Here is a 22,610-nt window from a genome sequence, read left to right on the forward strand (position 1 = left end):
ACTCGTTGTCATATCATACCATATTTTATTAAACTCGCCAAAGGCTCTCTTACTTACAAAATTCCTGAACTCGTTTAATAAAATATGGTATTAATGACAACTCGTGAAAGATCCTTTATATATATATATATATATATATATATATATATATATATATATATATATATATATATATATATATATATATATATATATATATATATATATATATATCGTTTAAAACTGTTTTGGGGCGCAATTAATCAAGCACATCCCTCAATAGGAGAAAAGAGCTGCAGTTGATGTCTGAGTGGTTGTGTGGTACCTTCTTGTTGTCGCATGTCCGATATAGTTAAATCAAGATCAATAGTACTTCAGAGATATCAAAATAACACAAACAAACTTCATTTCAAAATATGTTTTCCTGGTTAAAATATTTTTTGATTTATTGATGATTGAGAAAGCTGTTGCCCCTTTAATTGAAAGTACATTGCTGTAAAAATTGAGTAAAGTTATCAATCCTGGTAGCTAAGTTGATTATGAAATGTAGGCACATTGTGCTTAATGTACCGTAACACATACATAAACGTACAAAAATTCCATTTCTGATTTTTATGCGTTTTATTTCTGCTTATTAACACAACACAACGTTTCCAAAATGTTTGTCAAATACAAGATACATGCGAATCCCGCAACGGGCCCATCCCGCGAAAGCCGGCAAAAATGCGACTTGTATGTTCGGCCGTTCAAGTAAGACTCCCCATAAATATAGATATAAACAACGAAAGCTTTGATAATTGTTACATGTACAATTCTGATTGGCCGTTTGTAAAGGCACGTGTCTGCAACATAAATATGACGTATGCAACGAACACCTAACGAATACATTCGGAAATGACCGAAGATTGACACATACGGTAAGCAAATATTCGTGTCCGGTAATTATAACCCGAGGCTATTGATTTGTTGATCCAGATGGCTGCCTATTAAAGATTGTATGAAATGTGACACAAATTTCGATCATTACATAAATTCAACGATGCCCCAAATGTGCGTTTTGTGTGCGTTATGTTACATTAAATACCCTGGCGGAAATGCCTGATTATAGTGATTGTAATTAACCTTGTTATATCAAAATTTTCATTTGGCTCTAAATAGAAAAATAAAATAAAATTGATTACTTTTTGAAACTATTATAATGCTTTCTTAAATACGAGTATAGGCCTAAATCCTTTAAGCGAAAGGACTTGCGGCGATCGTATGACGAATTTACGTATCATGTTATATTATATTGTATCATGATATAAATAACAGTACAAAAGATTGCTACGGTGGTCCTCATTATTATCACAATAATGATTAACGTATGAACAGTCGAAGTCGAATAATATAGGATGGGTATACACAACTGAATTACTCTTTGCATGTTTTTCTCACCAAACCATATAGCACAAATTACAAGTAGAAATTTAATAATCTGAAGATGTAAAAAGGAAGCTCGGGAGAGTGTGCGTTTTATTGCGATTTTCCGACATTTGCTGCTCTAGACGGTTTTTGCAAGAACTTAAACTTTATATGATTATTCAGAACGTTGTCCAAATTACACGTGTTTGAAAATAGGTTGCCAATTATATATTAATTGAAAGATCCCACATCTCGCTTAAAAGACAAGAACTTCCCGGACGAGCATGTGCGGATCTGGCCATGTAATACGATGCGAGCATGCGCAACGATTTCGCATTTTCCCAGCGCTTTTTGATTTTCGATCTTTGGATATGCAAGAGAATAGACCCTTATAAAACGATACGAGGGCCTGAAATAAATGTGTAAGATCGCGACATTGATTTCGTTATCTCGCAGCATAATCTCGCAACCTCTTGTTAATATTTTTCTCATTCTTCGCATGTTAACATGCTTGTTATCCAGATGTCCAAAGTGTACAACAATGAGGTTCATTACTGAACACGTTATGGTGTGGTTGTGCCATTGACATTCCTTCACAACGTCAACAAAGGTCTTTATGGCTGAATAGAGCATTGAAATCACCATTTATTAATAGAACTGTCACATAATGCAACTATTGATCATTATGGTATCTCATTTTACTACAAAGATAGACGTGTATTCATGTAGTTAATGAGTTTGATATGTTTTATTTGTTCAGTTTGCAGGTTGCACTTATAATAACTATTTAGTGTTCCTGCTGAGATCCTATAACATTGTATTAAATTTTTACACCAATAGATGTATGTAAACCGGAACAAATGTCCCAATCTAAAGGAATTTTATTCATTTTCAGAGGAATGGAATACGGAAATAACTTCGTTGTCAGGCATTAAAATTAAAGCAGCTGCGACTTGTAACAATACAGTGACCAATAAATACTTTGAGATTTAAAACAAAAAAGTGAGCATACAATACTTTGAGGTTTAAAACAAAATAGTAAGCATTCAATACTTTGAGATTTTAAACAAAATAGTTAGCATTCAATACTTTGAGATTTTAAACAAAATAGTTAGCATTCAATACTTTGAGATTTTAAACAAAATAGTTAGCATACAATACTTAGAGATTTAAAACAAAACAGTTGGAGATTTGAAACAATATTGTGAGCATTCAATACTTTGAGATTTAACACAATATAGTTGGAGATTTGAAACATTATTGTCAGCATTCAATACTTTGAGATTTGAAAGAATATAGTGAACATTCAATACTTTGAGATTTAACACAATATTGTTGAAGATTTGAAACAATATTGTCAGCATTCAATACTTTGAGATTTGAAACAATATAGGGAACATTCAATCCTTTGAGATTTGAACCAATACAGTGAGCATTCAATACTTTGAGATTTATTATTGTATGTGTGGTAAACATGATTAATTTATATAATATTTCCTTTTTATTTAAAATAGTTAAAAAAGTAGTAGTATTGCATTTATTTAGGGTATTATATGTATTACACGTTGTTTCTGTATGCATGCATAACTCACCATTGAAGTAAATTTGAAAGCAAATATGAGATTCAAAGTTTATATAACACTATTATCAACATTTCATAACACTTTATGTAAACTTAAAACATATGCAAAACTGTCATCTAATGTCAATCTTTACGAAATAGTAAAATCCACTGAGGTCCCTATGGCATTATAGTGACCAGCCAGTCAGCCACAAACCGCATATGGACCGAAGCCGTAGGCTGAGGTCCATATACAGTTTGTGGCTGCCTGCCTGGTCACTATAATGCCATTGGGACCGAAGTGGAGTTCATTATTTCTTAAATTACACCGAAGAGTTTCCCCTTTACCATTGTACAGTGTTGTACGATTGTTTATTGTTGAAAAGAAATACAATGAAGAATTTCTCAGGAATAATGACGTAATTTCGTTAAAAAATGACGTCATTTTACAGTAAAACAGTGCAAATTTAGTTGTGTGTAACCCCGAACGGTCCATATACAAAAATAGTGACCGGTTTATATACTATTAGGTTCCTCTATCGCATTTTACAGACTGAAACCGGTCATATAGATATAGAAGGACCAATATCTCTGAGGTGTAATATTATATAAATGTGTGAGTGCCTTTTTCTGATTTTGGGGGTTAAATAAATTGAAAGCAAGTAACTTCTCATTACTTAACATGATTGTAATGGAGATAATAATGTATTTCATCAATCTGTTAAACTAGCTTGAAACATGGAAATGTAAAGGTGATTATTGATAAAAAATATAGTATTCGTTTGACATCCATATATTTGTTTATAACTCTAAAATGCATGCTTCCTAAATAATAATGCATGGTTTTAAAATAAAGTATTTATTTATATATTTATTTAATATTATGTTCTATATGCTTCATGCTGGACTTACTTTTTCTTTAACAGTACCTCCTCTGAACGTCTCATTTCATATCTGATTTCAGAGCGTTTGCCCAAATGGTTTGAGCAAAGTATATACCTTATACATTAAGATCTAAAAAGCAACCAAGTTGTGTCCATTACTTAACCTGATTCAAATTGAGATGATAACATATTTTATTATTCAATACAATAATTGTGTAACATGAATTGAATAAAAAAGATGATTATTAAAAATAATAATGATCTGTGTCCAGTTATTAAGCTGCCAAACACGCACGTTTTGTCAATGAAATCGAATGATTTTAAAATAAAAAAGTGTTTTACTGGTGCGCAATGTAGCATATGTTTCATGCTGGCTTTACTTGTTCTCCAGTATTAGATTATCTGTACCCTCTATGTCTAAAAATAAACATGATAACAATTAAATCAATATGAACAAACACAATGACATTTCGCCTGATTATTTACATAATGCGAATTCTTCCAACAGTTTAAAGAATCAAACTTGTTTATGACAAGTAAATGCAAATACTATATAGAAAATATGTATTTAAATTACCCAATCAATATACATTCACAATTTTCAAATGTAGACGAATACTAACACCATTATAATTTCCACAATTTGTTCGATTCCAGTGTGCTTTTTAGCAGAAATTCACGTTTTAATCATTTTTGTAATCGGTTCAAATAATGTTTTTTGATCCAATCGTACCGCGTTGTTTTCTCGTGGCGAACCGGTTTATCTGTGGAGACCTAACGATATATCTGTGACAGCGAACACTCTAATGTTAATATTGCTATGGTAAAACAAAATCAGCAAAATTATCACACTAAAAATATTAAACTCACAGAAAATTTCATTATTGTTTTTTGCCTTAAAACCCTGGTCATTAATTGTAATAAAAGTGCTCGCCGTTTCTTAAATGAAACATAAACAAGGACAACGCATTAACATACCTCAAATAATCAGAATCGACCAGCATGCTACATAACTGTTTCTGTCACATGTTTGCACTACACTATCGGTACAACGATGATTCAAATATGAAAACAAAATATCGATGAGATGAACAGCTTCAAAAGCAGGCATCGTACATGTTACACTATATGAAAACATGGACTGACAAAGGGACTGAATCAAATTGGCCTGTATTTAACAAGAAAATGATTCATTTTGTGCCACAGCAGTATATGATTGTTGCAATCACCTACATTAAACATGTCAATGACCATTAAGATAATTGACAATCAATACAAGTTTTTGTGAAACATACAACCACACGAGGGGTCGACGCTACTACTTAAAACTAACGAGTCCCGTGTCTGCGTTAACTTTGAATATCCGAACCAAAGTCACGATTCTGTGGTTTCAACATTACATAACATCCCCAATGATCCTGTCTATGACAATCTGACTAAATATAAAAATATGTTAAAAAATTAATCCAACTAAAGGCATTTCAAGAACCATACGAATTAAATTAAATATTTCCGGCGGTCAGAACATATCCGAATACTTTGTACATTGTGTAAATTCAACAAGAGTTCATATCGACACTGAATTATTAAAATATATTATAACTACAATAAAATGTATATATTATGCGGTGGCATGTATGTCGTTGTTGCCTTTTACACACCGGATACTGAATCATATTCCTGTGTAATATAAGCAAGGGAACACCATTCATTTTCCCAAATGCTTAATGCTTGATTAAGAGATTGCGCTCGTGGTATTTTTTATTTAAACAATATTGTACAAACATAAACAGTCGCACATGGGTGTTCATAACCGAATTGTTGAAAATTGATGTTTCTCCAATTGGGATGTCTTGTATATGTATATTGTATCTATATTTAGAATATTTCTTACAGAAATTCCTTTAAGCAAAAAGTGGAGACCCTGATGAGACGCCGCATCATGCGGCGTCTCATCTGGGTTTACGCTGTTTGCCTAGGCCTTTTTTTCTAGACGCTAGGCATAAATTGGTTAAGATTTCTTTTGGCTTGACATACACAGTCATATTCTAAATTATGTTTCATGTCCGAAAAAAATCAACCATTTACAATGCTTGCGTTCTGTTTTCAAGTATAGCTCGTTAAAACTTACGTTTGTGACAGTTAAGTCAATTCATAAACACCTAAACAATAAGTACGTGTGTGCGGTTACCTCCTTGGAAAGCCTTTTGTAGACACATTTTTAATACGTATAATTTATTAAGTATTGATGTAACACTTACAACAAGAACCCGGTAAATTTTATAAACAATGGTCTCGAACAATCGATGCAATTCGATTGAAAAACGTTTATTTGTTATACTAAAAGCATCCTAGAATGACAAGTTAGCGTTCCTGCTGAGAACCTATTGATATGTTCTTTATACAAACGTATTGTTCTGTAAACGTGAAGAAATGTCACAATCTAAAGTGAAACTTGATAAGTTTAAAAGGAATGATATACTGAAATAACTTCGTTGTCAGGCGTTAAAATTAAAGCAGATGCGACTCCAATTAACCCGTTCATGCCTAGCGTCCTGAAAAAAGGACATTGCAAACAGCGTAGACCCAGATGAGACGCAGCATAATGCGGCGTCTCATCTGGGTCTGCGCTGTTTGCTTAAATGATTTTTTTTATGAAATGTTCTAAATATAAAAATTAAAATACTTGACACCCCTAATTTTGGAAATAAATTGATCCAATTTAGAAGGATGGGAGAGTCCACTGGGCATAAATGGGTTAATTAAATAGTGAGCATTCAATACTTTGAGATTTGAAACAATATAGTGAGGATTCAATACTTTGAGATTTTTTCTAGTATGCATCGTTTCAAAACTATTTTTCATAGAATGTTTCTTTTTCTTTAAAAGTAGTTAAAAATGAAGAAGCGTAGTAAATAGAGGGTATGAAAATAATCTTAAAAATAATATATATATTTGTTAATTAGACCTGAAAGCAGTCGAATACAAAACTCACCATTAAATTAATGTGTTCGCAAATATATTACATCATTATGATGTTATCAAAACGAAATAAGTCGAAGGTAAATTTAAACTTTTTATCTATTTAAAATAATTATTTAATGTCAAGCTTTTTATCTAATATAGATATGTTTGAGAGCCTATTAACTCTGATTTTTAGGATAATTTAGTAGCAAACATGTTACTTCACCTCACTTATCCTGATTCTATTTAAGATGACATTTTTTATCACCAGTAAAATGAAAGTTTACTGACAAAAATGTCAAGTATTTTATTTAAAAAATGTATAAATGCTGATAATTAGTGAGCAGTCATTATGAAACACGCTCGTTTAATAAGTAAAGTGAATTACTTTAAAATAAAGGAGTAATTTGAATATATATGTTCTACTATGTAGCATACGTTTCATTTCGGCTATATGTTTTCTTTAACATCACATTACCTCGACCCCTCATTTCATTACCAAACAACGAAACTGATAACACTTCAATCAATATTTACCCCATACGATGAAATAATATTTTACCTAATCGCTTACATCATACGAATGCTTTCAATACTTTAACCATACAGACGTTGATATAATATACATTCAATTCATTAACAGGAAATATTCATTTATTTCCCATCCAATCAATAAACATTAATTGTCATCACATTTAGATGAATACTTACAACATCATTAATTCCCGTTATGTGAACGATTCTTTTAGTAGTTTTAAACACAAACTCACTTTTCGGTCATTTTTTAAATCGGTTCAAATCACGTTTTATGATGCACGCATACCGCGTGATTTTGCTCTTGACCATCATTTGTATCGGTACAGGCCTAGCGATGTATCTGTGACAGCGAACAATCTAATCTCAATATTTGTTACGATAGTCAAACAAACCAGGGACCTATACAAACAAAGGGATTAGCAACCTCGCGATATCCCGTTACAGCACGCAAAATAAACCGGTGCGCGAGATCAGGGACCTATACTTTAATCTCGATCGATTGGTCCCGGTGTAGCGATAATAAACCGATGCGCGAGATTTGATAATCTCGATCGATTGGTCCCTGTGTAGCGATAATGCGGCTACACGATATCGATTGCGAGGGATTTCGCTTATTTAACGCGTTATGTTTTTTCGGATTCAAATTATATTATGTTAAATAAACAAGTACCTATTCGTTTAATTGTTGTGTTGTTGATCTCAAAATCAATCATTAATTAGTCTTATGAATATTAATTGCCGGTTGTTTCGCCAGGGTTAAATTGCCGTTGTTTATCGCACGTACGTGCATGTACAAAAAACCGGTCTTTTAATAGAATTAAAATGTTACCATGTTTTGTTTAAAATAGCAACATTATCAAGACATGTTAAGTGCAAACAACTCAAAATGTATAATTGTTCTTTTAACCTCCGAAGGAAGCAAATTTTCGAATGTCATTTTAATATTTATTGGGACTCCCTTAAGTCATGGGATGACGACATAGATTTAGATTTGGTATTAGGTGATTATACTGATGATGAGGCAAACAATAAATCGCAAGCAAGCACGAAATAGCTGTGCTATATTTGTCCTATTTGTGGTGCGGAGTATAAAAGTGTATCAGGATTTCGAGGTCATGTCATGAAAACACATCAACAGAATTTACGAGGTAATAAATATTGGATGCATTTTTTTGTTCTGCATTTTGCGTACAAACCAGACAAAAAACAAGAAAGGTTTTCGTGTTTTAGTAGTTCTATATATATATATATATATATATATATATATATATATATATATATATATATATATATATATATATATATATATATATATATAATTCCTAGCAAACAGGGTGTGGTGGGTGGGTTTTAAACAATAAATTTCAAAATTGCAACAAGTTTCTGCAGCGCTGGAGAGAAAAGGAAGTGGAATAGACTATTATTTATACCGTTCCCGAATAATTTCGTCGTTGTCAGCTAATTTGTTTACATGCCGTAGGAAGATGCAAAGAGACGAAAAAGTTCGAAACTTCAACAAAATAACCCGGTTTATTTTTTAAACAAAAAAACCACATTATTTTAGTATACACATTTCGAATAACACAAAATAAAGTTATAACTTCTTTATTTTACCTTTCCTTCGCAATAGCTCATGACTAGAACATATGGACTAGGTTAAAATAATTAACTTCAGTAAGAACAAAACTTTAGTTTGGAGAGAATGAGCCACATCATCAAATATATGAAACTACATGTAAATCAGGAATGATTACACCCAGTGGCCTTCCTGATTTTAAGTAGCTGACAGTCAATGCAAAGTTATTATAAGCAATAGTGAGCAAATCCGCAACATCAATCGCAATATTATCCATTATAAGCAATAGTGAGCAAATCCGCAACATTAATCGCAATGTTATCAAAATCCACAATGTAATTGCAATGCTATCCAAATCCGCAAAGTTCTGCAATGTAAAGCAATTCCGCAATATGCAAATCCGCAATGTAAAGCAATTCAGCAAAGTGACTAACTATCCAGATAATAGTCAAATAAAAGCTGGGAGTTACTTATATCCGATCAAATCCCATCTCCGCAAAAAACTATTTTTTTGTAATAAACTAATTTTTTGCAATAATCAGAAGGTAACCACCAAAGTATGGATTTATACTCAGCAATCCTAAGACAACTGGCCACACAAAATTGCACCCTCAGAATTATTATGATATTTAAATTTCCAAATAATGTTCCTACCAAAGGAGACTGTCAGCTACTTGAAATTTTCCGCCACAAGTAATTTTCGCAAGAAAATTTATCCGCCAAAAATTCAGCTTTAGTTTATTTATTTATAACGAAAGTAAACCAATCATCAATTTTCCAAATCCCCTTGAATCAACAACACAGCAAAATGAACACAAAATTGAAAACTAATTGGTCAAGAGTTTTTTTTCTGAAGGGCCCACAACAGCATCTCGTTTCCGACGTGAGACAATGCCTCGTTATCGTATTAGCGATACGGCTCGTTCTCCGAGCTCTAAATGACCGCGCTATTTTATTACGCGGACCATATTGTTTCCGACTTCTTTGTTTTCCATAAACCTTACGGTAAGTCGGTCGGTTTCCACCGAACATTCTTGATCCAAGTGCTCGTCCAGCTCTATATCCAAAGCTGCTTGCGCAAGCATAAGCTAATAAACGCGCAGCATTGTTGAACAGTAGTCCACAATAAAACATGTTTACTTCATTCACTCACAAATGTAAACTGTATGACTCATAAGCGTGTATATTTAAAACAACTAATGTATAGTCGAGGGAGACAACTCGAATAGGATTACGTCACTCATAGAGTTAAATCATGGGTAACGTCCCTTGAAATCTTATTTTAGCTACTGCTACTGAAGTATTCCATATCGAGGTTCTAAATTATTTATCGAATAATACAAATAACTTTTTAGTGTATTGTTAAACCACCTACTTATTATACATATTCGTGTAGGGCGGGACAAAATCTAAAACTTTGCAGCTAGTACAAAAGCTACCTAAAATATTCAACTTTACAAACAATTCCTGCATGTGGTTCCATTGTTGCAAAAACTTTACCCTAATACTAGGGGTAAAGATTGAGGTATAATTTTATTTTGAAATCTTATTTAGGTGACGAGAATAATAATATCACATGTAAACAACGGAACATGCATACAGCCTTATTCAGCAGGAAATTGGGCAATGTCTGATACTTTATTTTTAAATAAAATAAACTTATCTTTGTAATTATTAACAGCAGAATAATGTCTTACCGATTCACAATCCCAGTCCTGAATTTAAATGAATATTGCAATCGAATGCACACCAATATTTAGCATATGTTTGTAGCCATCAATCGCATTGGAAATTGCAAAATGGCTGCCGTTTGTGTACAGTAGTGGATTTCGGGGATTTTCCATGTACCTACAGGTTTTAAATTAAAACGCGGGTCGGTAAAGATTATTTCCGAATTATGATTTTGGTATTGCTTTTTTAGAGCTTGTAGATCAAGCTGATATATGCAGCATAGTTGTGTCTTCAATATTTTTTTTCAAATAAATGAGGTTAACTTTGTTCTAACCATGCTTAGTAATAGTAATACTTCATACACCCTGCTTATTTATTCAGCATCCGAGTTGCTTCTGCCTTGCTTTTTTGCATATCCTATGTAATCTTCTAGATAAGTTCATTATTGTTTTGTTATATGCTTTGTCTTTTATTTTGCCTTTTATACTTAGCTTTATAACTTATTCACTATATGTGCATGTATGCTATTGAAGATATGTACACACACTCACATTATATGCAAGATGAGTCCGTGTGTATTTATTCCACCGTGTGTGGTCATTAAATAGATGATCTTTCATCAAATGGGATTATAAATAAAGAAGTTATGGCAATTTAAGCAACATGTTCAATTATATAAGTATAAAAGGGGTCATAATTCTGTCAAAATGCTTGATACAGTTGTCTCCTCTTGTTAATAGATAGGGATGATGTTGGTAAAGAAGTATGCAAAATATGAAAGCACTATGTCAAAGGACATAAGAAATATTCGGGTTGGTACGCAAACTTTAACATAGATTTATCAATAATATGCATATTCTAAGTGTAAAAAGGACAAAAATTCTGTCAAAATGCTTGATACAGTTGTCTGCTCTTGTTTATAGATTGGGGTCATGTTGGTCAAGAAGTGTGCAAAATATGAAAGTAATATGTCAAAGGACATAGGAAATATTTGGGGTGATACGCAAACTTTAACAGTTGCACGCTTACGCTAACGCCGACGCCGGGGTGAGTAGGATAGCTGAACTATATATATTTCGTATATAATAGTCGAGCTAATAAAAGGATATAAAAGAGAGAAAAATGTGTGTTATTTTTAAAGACAGGTTAAAACAGATCAGGTGTACTTATGGGGAATTATGTTCAACTCGGCTAACAGCCAGGCTGAACTCAGGTCCAGGGAGGGTTACAATGTCAGGAGGCAGAGCATTCCAGTGGATGATTGTTCCAGGAAAGAAGGAAAACTTTTGATAATCAGTTGTGGTTTGAATGTTCTGAAATGCTTTAGTATGTGAAGGTTCTTGTTGGTCTAGTGTTTGGTTTGAGGTAGTCAGGTATAGGAATGGCTACCTGGTTATGCAAGATGTTGTGAAACATAACCAGGCGTTGATCAATGCGGCGGAGGTCAAGGCGTCGCCAGTTTAGGGAAGTAAGCATGTCTGTGACACTGGGCAGCCAACTGAAGTCTTGTTTGGCCCTACGCTGAACTGACTAAAGCTGCTCAATACGAGTCGCAGTGTGCGGGGACCACACGGAGGAGCTGTACTCCAGCTGGGGTCTGACCAGTGTCTTGTATGCGGATTTGAGTTCTGGTAAAGGAACTTTTAGGTTGCGTCTGAGGAAACCTAGTGTTTGATATGCTTGTTGTGTGATGTTGTCGATATGTGTGTTGAAAGAAAGGTCATGAGATATGGTGACGCCGAGGTATTTAGCAGAAGGGACAGAATCCAGAATGGTGTTATGTAAGAGGTATTGTGTTTGTATTGCTGTTTGGCGTTTTGTGATTTGGATGACTTGACATTTTGATTGATTGAATGGCATGTCCCACTTTGTTTCCCATTGTTCGAGTTGTTGTAAATGTTGTTGAAGTAGGCTAGAGTGAGAAGCAACAGTGATGGAGAGATAGATTGCAGTGTCATCAGTGCGGGTGTCACGTTTAAACGTTTAAACGGTCGCGTTTCGTGTGTTGCTGAAAAACGTTTACCAAAACAGTAAACTTTTAAACGACAGTCAATATCAATATAATAAATATTTGGGTGCAAATAACGTAGCCGACTAGCCGTACGAAGTATATCGATGACAAACTGTGAAATCCGGGTACTTGCGGTAAATCCGGGCTACCGAATTCGGCAATAATTTATTTCTGATTGGTTAGCGGATAAAAACAGACATGAACGGAAACTTACGGAAAATGTTCGCTACTTTCCGAAAATCTTACAACTTGGCAACGAAACAGTGCATATGCCGCCATCTTGAAATATTTTAAGTGCTTGATTAGCCAAGTCAAACACTGCGGTAGCATGTTGAAAAGCAATATTTTAACCAAATTATATATTGATTACGTTTTTGCTAGTTAACTGGTTTTTCATTTTCTGCGGTCAAACGATATGCGCATTGTATTTCATATGCAGAAAACGTGCATTTGCTTCGGAGTGTCGTTTTCGGAAACAGTACTTTTCATTGATTTTATATTATTTTCGACGGTTTTTAAATTGTTTATAAAGAATGACGAATACACATGTGGTGATTCGGATGGTCAGTTTTATAATATTTTTGGTTTTAATATGACGTTATTACGCGAATGGGATATGCACTGAATATGACTTCCGAAAATAAAATACTATTTTCGGTTTGGAAATGCGATGGTACTGATGCTTTTTAAACGGACATAGGGAAACCGTTTAACGGCAACGTTTCGTTTATTTCATTTCGTTTTAACGTTTAGAAAAATCTGTAAACGTGACACCCTTAGTCATCAGCCAAGAGTTTTACTTTGGAGGAGCGGACATATTCAGGAAGGTCATTTATATAGATGAGGAATAGGAGAGGTCCAAGCCCTGGGGTACACCGGAGGAGACAGGGATGGTACTGGAGGTGTAGCTATTGACAACTACAGATTGTGACCTATTGCCCAGGAAACGTTTTATCCACTTAAGAGCATGGCCTCTCATTCCATAGTAATGCAGCTCGTAAAGTAGTTTTTCATGATTTACCATATCGAACGCCTTAGAGAAGTCAAACAATATTAGGTCAACTTGGCTTCTTAGGGTAACAGCCTGAAGAATATCATCAATCAGCATTAGGACTTGGGATTGACATGACCTATTTTCTCGAAACCCGTGCTGCAGTTCACAGAAAAGATTAGATTTTGTGAAGTGCTTAGTGATGCTAGATGAGACTATGTGTTCCAGGGTTTTACACAGGATACAGGTGATAGAGATTGGGCGATAGTTAGCTGGGTCTGACCTGAAGCCTTTTTTGTAGACTGGGACCACTTTTGTCATTTTCCATATTTCAGGGAGGGAGCCATTCTGAAGTGATTTTTTTGAATAACTCAAACAGGATTGGGGCAAGTTCTTTACTGAGGTTTTAAAGGACGATTGGTCTAATTTTGTAAGGCCCTGCAGCTTTATGAGGATTGAGATTTTTCAAGAGTTTTTCGATACCATTAGCGGAGAGTTCAATGTCAGGCATGGGGTTGTGATGACTAAACTTTTCATTGGGGTCTCTCTTCCTGTATCTGCATTGTCCTGTATCTTCATTTCGGCCAGGGATTTGAGTGAGATAGGAGATTTGGAAGTAAAAACAGACTGAAATTGTTCAATAAGTGCTGTGACTTTGTCTCCGTCAGATGTGTGCATTTTATTGTTTTTCTTGAGTGAGTCGATGCCAGTTGAGTCTTGCTTTGCGTGTTTGAGTAGTGAGTATAGTTTTTTAGTGTTTGGTCTGTTATTGCTATATTCATGATCTGGTGTATTGTTGATGTTGAGAATGTCTGCAAGGTAGTTTTGGTATGCTTGTCTTGTTTCCTTTCTGCATGGATGTTTTAGAGCAAGATAGTGTTCTTTGTGTTTGTCCGTTTTATGTTGCATGTATCTTTTATATGACTTGTCCCGTTACCTATAAAGACGTTTTAGGGTGACCTGTATCCATGGGAGCTTGTTTTTGGAAGATGACTGCTTTGATGGGATAAATGGGTTGACCCCTTCTTCTATGGACATGGAAATGGAATGCCAAAGTTCTTCTACGGATTTGTTCTTATAATTATTTGACCTGGTAAGAAATATATGGAGTTCATTTATGTGGGCCTTAAAGTCCCCCCAGTTTGCTTTTTTGAAGAGATGTATATTTCTAGGTGTTTAAGGTTTCATACGGGCAGATGTATTTGTGTCAACTAGAACTGCATCATGGTCACTTATACCAGGGATAATAATAGCTCTGTTGACAATGGAAGGGTTATTGGTCAAAAACAGGTCAAGGATATGGTTTTCTCGGGTAGGGTCTTGTACAATTTGGGTCAGGTTGTTGTCATATAAGGTATCAATAAAATCACGATAGTTTGATTGATTTTTGCAGTCATCAGTTGGGGCAATGTTTGACAAGTTTAACTTTGGCATGTTAAAGTCCCCGCCAACCCAGACATTTGATTTGGATTTAGTAGCCAATGAGAGTGCCTTTTTGAATTCTTCAAGGCTATGGGGGTCATATTCTTTGGGTTTGTAGTAGGAGCCAATCAGGAGGGACTTAGAGCCTTGGATGTCTTTCTTGACCCAGACGTTTTCACAGTCTGTATGTAGGTGTGTGGCTTCCTGAGCTATGAGGCAAATTTTTACCGCAATGAATACCCCTCCCCCTGCTTGTTTCTGCCGATCTCTCCTAAAAGGGATGTAACCAAGGTCAGGATTTAAAATTTCATTGTTGTAGTGCTTAGGTTTTAACCATGACTCTGTGCCTATGATGTCGGGCTTCGTGAAATTTACCATATTTTCATATTCAGATTTTATCAACGATGGATCGGCAGTTAATAATTAGAACCTTAAGTGAGCGTTTGATTTTGTTTTTGGTATTTTGCTTGGGTTAGTGTGGTGCTTGTTTACTTGTTTTTGGTGTTGATGTTATTGGATGCGTGTTATGTCCATCTGGTCAGGTGGTATTGAATGCATAGGACTGGTTATATCTGAGATGTTATTTAGATTGTTATATTTGTTTGGTGGTTCAAAAGATTCAAGGCTTGCAGTATGTGGTGAGGTGACGTTCATGTTTTCACATTGGAGACATTTCCAAACCCCAATGCGAGAGTCATTTCCAAGTCTATCATACATGCTATCAGACACATTTTGGCTATCGGCATGATACCAAGCATAACATAAATCACAGTAAACACCTTGGCAGCACCACGTCAATGGCTGCTCACAACTACCACTTGGAAACACAGTAGATGTGTTTCCAATGACTTCCGGTATCAGGGTAGGTCCTGGATTTTGTCCAGTGACAGCATAAGGAGTAGAATACTCAGGAAAATAACAGTTTTGTACGGGAATTTATCCATGGATTTGGGTCTAAGGAACTGCTGGAGTCTTACAGTGCAAAATTGTTTCTCCAGCACTGGAGAGAAAAGGAAGTGGAATAGTTTATTATTTAAACCGTTCCCGAATAATTTCGTCGTTGTCAGCTTATTTGTTTACATGCCGTAGGTATATGCTAAGAGACGAAAAAGTTCGAAACTTCAACAAAATAACCCGGTTTATTTGTTAAACAAATAAACCACAATAGTTCACTAATACAATATTGAATCTTCTTTCAACAGCCTATCTGCTGGAGAGAATACCAGGTACTGGCTAACTGAGTTATCGTCTATAAATTAATCTAAGGTTTCAATATGTACATATACATTCTGCATTGGATTTATTTTCAATTATCAAAAGTTTGTCACAATAACATCTATATTAATTGAATATTTATGTTCCATAAACAACTTTTATCCTTATAAATTCCACCTTTTCAGAATAGTTTAGTCCCTTCAGGTCTCGTGTAAGCGACCTATGGCCGTTAGGCCCTCTTGCTTTAAATTTAAACATATGTACTTTTATTGTAAGTATTTAGGAATGTTTTTTTATTATATTTTATACAGCAAAAGTTGAAAGCTCTTTATGGTTGAATAAAGTATTGAATAATTTATACTTAAGTGACTAAATTGTGTTTGTATGTTGATTTTGTTAACATTATTCATGTTCATTTTGTTTAATTGCAGTATAACAAATACACGTTAGTGTTTTTGCCGTCGTCAACACTGTTAGAGTCATATATGTTCACGCTTGGGCAAAATGGAAATTTAAAATACAAACATAGAACAGGTTGAATAAATAAACCACTTACTAATGAAAATAATAAAATTATCTGATCGGAATGTATGTAATTAAATAATAATCTGTTAAATTATAGAGCGATTGCGGATTTATTTTGCATCGATAATTTGCAAAAAGGCGTTTATATCCCGGGTAGGAATTTTTTATTTCATTTAACCTTTTTCTTGCAGTTATAATTATTTTTGATTATACCAAATATTATATATATATTATTAAAAACACTCAACAAAACTTTTCATAAACGGAAATCATTGAAGAAGTCAGTATAGATAGACATTTAACATAATGAGTGCTGCAGATCAGTATAATGCTTCTTAATGTACGAGTGACGTAACCGAGTAATACATCAAACATGTTCGCATTGTTTAAGCACATATATGGAGACATATGTCGTCGTTTCTGTTTGAAGTTTTAAAATACGCACGTATCGCTAACAAATTTCAAGCGGTGTGTACTAACATATTTAACCGAACAAGGGTCTCATTGACAGGTGTTAATCCAATCTAAAGGCCAGGTCACACAGAGCACGTGCAAAAAAAATGGTGGACGTCGTCGTTAGTGGTTTTTTCTGGTCAATGTCTGCTTGGCTGCGCTTTGACGTGCTTTGTACTTGGTCTGGCCGTCGACGGCTGTTCCACTGCTGAAACAATGCTTAAGCACGGCTAACCAGCCGCGCGTTAGATTAGAAATAGGTTCGCACGTGTTTAAACGCGGGGAAAAAGTAGGCTAGATACCACGGCTAGTATCGGCCTTTTCGCGCCTTTAACACGAGTGATCACGGGATGAGCACGATCGTAAAACGGGAACTCCACTGCCATAGCAAAGTCTAAGCACGGATCGGTCAAGTTGGAAGCGCAACTTGCCTCGTAAAAAGCGGCCGCGCACGGCTGGTCCTCACAGGTCGCGCGATCTTCAGTGTTGCCCTTGATTAGTCTTTGCAGACTACACAGGTTAATCTGGATTGACACTTTGCGCACATGCAATAAACCCTTTGTTCTCAGAGCGAGGCTCATGTGTTTGCAAAACAAACATAATTCGCAATAAAGGAACCTATCCGACCTTCCAACTAGATATTTTTGCGCGAAATACATGGCTACTCGCCCGTTGCAAATATGCATCGTTCTTTAGCATATACCGCCCATCTGCTTTGAGATATCTTGATTGCCGCCTGTTTTGTCAAATGCAATACTGCAAATAAACCCTAACTTCTGACATAATTGTGGTTTGTTTCAGGCCTATAATCTTAGTACGAGCCGAGCACCAGGCTATTAAGTTGTGTAACCTATTGTCGCTTCGTTGGGTTAAACACGAATATTTAAATCTACCGAACTACTGCGCATTCAATCATTTGGCAGTCGACATCGGAATACACATGTCAGCTTGTTGTTCGTTTTTTATGCAACTATTTTCAAGTAAGTTGTACTTTATTATTTAGACGATATTGTTTAAATCAACATTATGTACATATCGCGGATACTGCAATGCTGCTTATATTGGCCGCCAACCATCTATATAAGATTTGTTTTCGTGACTGTTAAAACTGTTAAAGGGACATATTCATAGATTCCGTATTTTTACAAAATGTAATGAAATGTTTTTGTAAGGGAATCATTAATGTTTTTGAATAGTCTTAGTAATTATATTTGCAAGAAAAAAAGTTTAATACAAATATTGCATTACATGAGACCTCTGAAATCAGAAGTTAGCGCGCTACAACTTTGCAAAGCCAGATTTAATAGTTTATATCGAAACTGTAAGGCAAAGCTAGAACTCTAAGTATTATCAAAATTATCGAGGATAGGCGTTTAAAACGGTTTTTTATTTTATGGATATCGAATGATGATCTCCTATTAAATACTCTTTTTTTAATTTGTCTTAGTTGGGAGTGCTTTTTAATTGTTTTAACATAATATGTACTTTTCTTTTAAATCTATGACTATTATTTGAAAATCGTTATTTGTACCACTTTAACTGTGAACAAGTCACATTTAAGCATGTGTGATCGCATTTGTCTGACGTTGAAGTTAGTAAATGTGCTCTGTAGAAATAGCAAGAACGTATATTTAGTTAGTGGAGGCTTCTAGATCAGCCATAAACGTTGCCGTAAAGCATAACAAATAAGGTTTGATGTGCGTTGACGGTCAATTATACTTATTTTTCAATATTTTATTCAGACATAAATTCCTGTCTTAACTTACAATCCTGACACTAAAATATCATGGTTAGGTCTAAATTAAAATTAAGTTTGTTTGCTATTTACCGACCGACCCACTTTTTACCCCCCGACCCAAAAAAATTTATTGCGATTTCTGAAAAAGTATTTTTTTTATTTCCGTTTTTTCGCCGATCATAAAAGAGCCGACTTCAATATTTATTCGTGCACGTTATCCCTGTCCATTCTTATCGCCTCTGACCGATCTAGGTCGCTGCGATGGTTGGAATTTCATACGCCCCTATAGACAATCCCAGAATCGATAAATTGACCGCCGTCATATTGGCTATTACGTCACCCGCTACTGAAAACGGTACTGAAGAATTAGGCAGATTACAACGTTATCATTGTGTACACCCGCTTTATTCCAATAAACAGTACTTAAAGACCGAGGATGGCTTTTTTTATTGAATAGTACATAGCTTTGTTTGTGTAAACAGTTACCATTTCGTTATTAATACTTCCCTTGTAAGTGTCATTTTAAAGGTTATATACACATCTGTAGCCGAAATCAAGTTTGTGGTTCTAAAATTGGTCCGGAAATATTTATAAGCGGAACTCTGTAAGATTTCAGGTATAGTTTTGTTTTTTAATTAAAATTATGTACAGGTTTAGTCTAAAACTAAAGTTGTTTTTAGCAATCTCTTATTTAAAAATCGCTCTCAAGCTAATACAAAAATATCTAGCCGGAAATGAATTTTGTGATTTTAAATGAACAAGTACTGGAGTTATTCGTTTGAACAAATGTGTAAGATGTCAGGACATGTCAAACTTTTATAATTGAAAAGGACATATCAGCTTTTGTCTATAATTTTCTTATATTATTATTTAAATAACGTTTTACATGTAAAATCAAAGTGTATTGCCTGAAATAAACGTTGTTTGTGCTGTTCTCAATAGTTACTTAACTGATTTCATTATTTATTAAATGTTCTTAATAACATCTTAATTCACGATTGAAATGTTCAACTTGAAAAATAATGAGACTTAAATAAACTTAAATAGTTCCAATTGTGTTCTCTAGATTTCTCTTAACGTATGTCTTTATTAAATTTTCGTAATACGGTCTTAATTTACGACTAAAAAAATAAAAACACTAAAAAAAAAAGATTTATTTCTTCGTTAATTACGGATTGTAAATGACAGCAACATAAATCTCTTGAAAAAAACCATCAGCAATAAAGGCGCGAACGAATTCGCTAAATGGGAGGCGATGTTCCAAGTGTGGATTAAAAGCGTTTATGGGTTTGCCCGGGACACCACATGTCTGCACATGTGTAGATACCGTAATTAAGATAAGATATCACGCGTCACATTTAAATAACATGTTAAATGACAATCAAGACCTTATTCATTCCAGGGACCTACACAAATGTGTCCATGCTGTGTAAATATGTGTGGAAATATGTTTAAAAGTACGCCGGAGTATGGCCGGGTGCCTTGAAGCGTATTTTCCGTACCCGGGGTACATGGTAGTATACTTAAGAGTACCCGGGGTACTTTTAAGTAGTACCTGATTCTACAATTACCAATTAAGCAAAAAATGTTGGCTGGTGAAAGCTAGATTATCTAGGGGCTATAGAGCACATTAGTACAAAGTTTTCGTATAGTTAGTCCAAAAGAAAGTTTCACTAACATAGCCAAACATGATGGTAGGTAGGTAGACTAAACGTTAGTTTTGTTTTCTAAATTGTTCTTTTACGATTGATTACCCTTAATAAGAATATGCCATGACATGCAGAAATCTTCCCACTCTGTATTTAACATTATATTTATATGGTTTTACTCAATTTGACGTCAGTAAAGTAAAGTTGATCGATTGTTTTTTTATGTTATAGTTATTTTAGTGCATATGATCGAAAACTAATATTGCAATACCGAAAATCAGGGTTTGGTTCGCACAAACACGTAGGGACATAAGTGCAATTGGGTTGGTGAAAACAAACAACTTTTTTACGCCTTTTTTGTAAATTAGGCAAGTCCGAGGATCTGACTGTCAGCAATATCTGACATTAGACAATTCTTGGTGGTTTTTAGATTATGTTATATGGGTATTCGTTATATTCACGGACATGCGAACATCGGCTTTAACTATGGGCGGCCAAGATCTACGCTGTCCGCTATAATGTCACCTAAGGTTTCGTGGTCTCATTAGCGGATTGGGTATCGCCTATCCAGACTGCGCAAATGCGCAGGCAGGTCTGAAGCTACGCTGGTCGCATATGGCATAAGACCAATTTTCGCATGACGCGAGTCAATTAAGTTATTTTGATTCATTAATTATTGTAAACTCTAACTTGAATGCATTTCGAGTGAATAATTTATAAAAAGGTAATAATGTGTACGTCAAGTAATTTCTTATATTTTTTAATGAATGTGTTAATTTACAAATTAAGCATGTATATAAGTGAGTATAATGATAAATGTTCTGACTATCATTTCGTTGACGTTCGCGATGGGTTAAGTACGTTTTACTAAAACATGTGTATACCAACTTCTAGTAATTTGCAATATGGACACTTCTTGTTGGCAGGAAAACGTTTTTGAATAACGATATAAACACTCAGCTTCGTGCAGTTTATCCGTCTGCAAACTATTCCAAAACCAAACTAAAAATACACCATTCGTGGAAAAAGAACAGTGAGTCAGTGAGTCATGAATTAAGGACAATAATGTTGGTATTGTTTCAGCAAGCGACGGTTTCCGTTTTTTAGTGGCCGCCGCATAAAACGGATATGATAAATCTGTATATATTAAAGGGGCTTGTTTACTGATTTTTGACCTGGTTTAAAGTTTGTAATTAAATGCTTTAAATTGATAACTGTAAACATCGGAACTAAAGAGCTCCAGTATAAAACAATTGTTTTTACCTGGACCCGAACCACTGACACTTGGAGTAAACGTCTAGCGCTTTAACCACTCCTTCATCCATGCTGATATATTTCATGGCATATTTTATACTTTGTATAAGCATTCCTCGTAATGTCACACAATATAACGATATCAATTCAACTTTCCAAATTATTCAATCGTATCGCGTTTGTAACTCTTGTATAAATTTCAGGTTTTTAAATCGCCAAAAGATGCATATAATGGATATTTAAGGGCATCATAAATGGTCAGTACGAGAAGTGTTCAATCATGACGAACAAAACAAAAATATGAATAATTTATAATCTAAATACATTTTTTTGCAACAAATGCTCAATATGAGATTCATGGCAATTGTAAATTATCCTGCAACGCTTTGGCGAAGATTTCAACGTCTAGTTGATGGTTGTTTGTTCCAATTTGCGCAATTCGTCCTTCAGAGCTCTTTTTAGATCAGAAAGTGAGTCTCGTGTCGATTCTGTAAGCGTCGTTTTAGTATCCCCATATACCAAAATCCATTTGGGCCGCATCTAGAGACTTAAGTCCATTCTTCGGGTGTTATGAACTTAATGTTTTGATATTTTTTTTAGAAAACAGTGTTAAAAATTGTGGCTAGATGCACTGTCCTGATGGAAAGTCATGACCTGTTTATCCTACGGAAAGAGTCTCGGTACATCCTTTCGTATAAATTGTTACAGAACTTTATTAATATAGTATTCTGAGTTTACCTTGGTCCCTTTTGGGAATTATTCTCATCACTGATTTG

The 22,610-nt window shown here is 34.6% G+C and overlaps 2 protein-coding genes across 7 annotated transcripts in view; one reads left to right on the plus strand and one right to left on the minus strand.

The window, feature by feature from the left end:
• LOC127858756 (beta-1,3-galactosyl-O-glycosyl-glycoprotein beta-1,6-N-acetylglucosaminyltransferase-like) overlaps positions 1–22,610 on the minus strand; it is a 311,044-nt gene that overhangs the window by 12,256 nt on the left and 276,178 nt on the right. For 3 of the 5 annotated variants that reach the window (XM_052396030.1, XM_052396024.1, XM_052396025.1), the window contains exon 1: positions 7,504–7,753. The exons of 1 other annotated variant lie outside the window; for it this stretch is intronic. The gene's annotated coding sequence lies outside the window, so the exon portion shown is untranslated. Of the gene's footprint in view, positions 1–7,503; positions 7,754–22,610 lie in introns of those variants that run through there. One more of the 5 variants, XM_052396027.1, reaches the window with a different exon arrangement.
• LOC127858753 (uncharacterized protein CXorf38 homolog) overlaps positions 18,097–22,610 on the plus strand; it is a 36,764-nt gene continuing 32,250 nt past the window's right edge. The window contains exon 1 of one of the 2 annotated variants that reach the window (XM_052396008.1): positions 18,097–18,173. The gene's annotated coding sequence lies outside the window, so the exon portion shown is untranslated. The remainder of the gene's footprint in view (positions 18,174–22,610) is intronic. The other variant, XM_052396009.1, reaches the window with a different exon arrangement.

The sequence above is a fragment of the Dreissena polymorpha genome, chromosome 14, assembly GCF_020536995.1.
Source record: "Dreissena polymorpha isolate Duluth1 chromosome 14, UMN_Dpol_1.0, whole genome shotgun sequence".
Lineage (NCBI taxonomy): Eukaryota > Metazoa > Mollusca > Bivalvia > Myida > Dreissenidae > Dreissena > Dreissena polymorpha.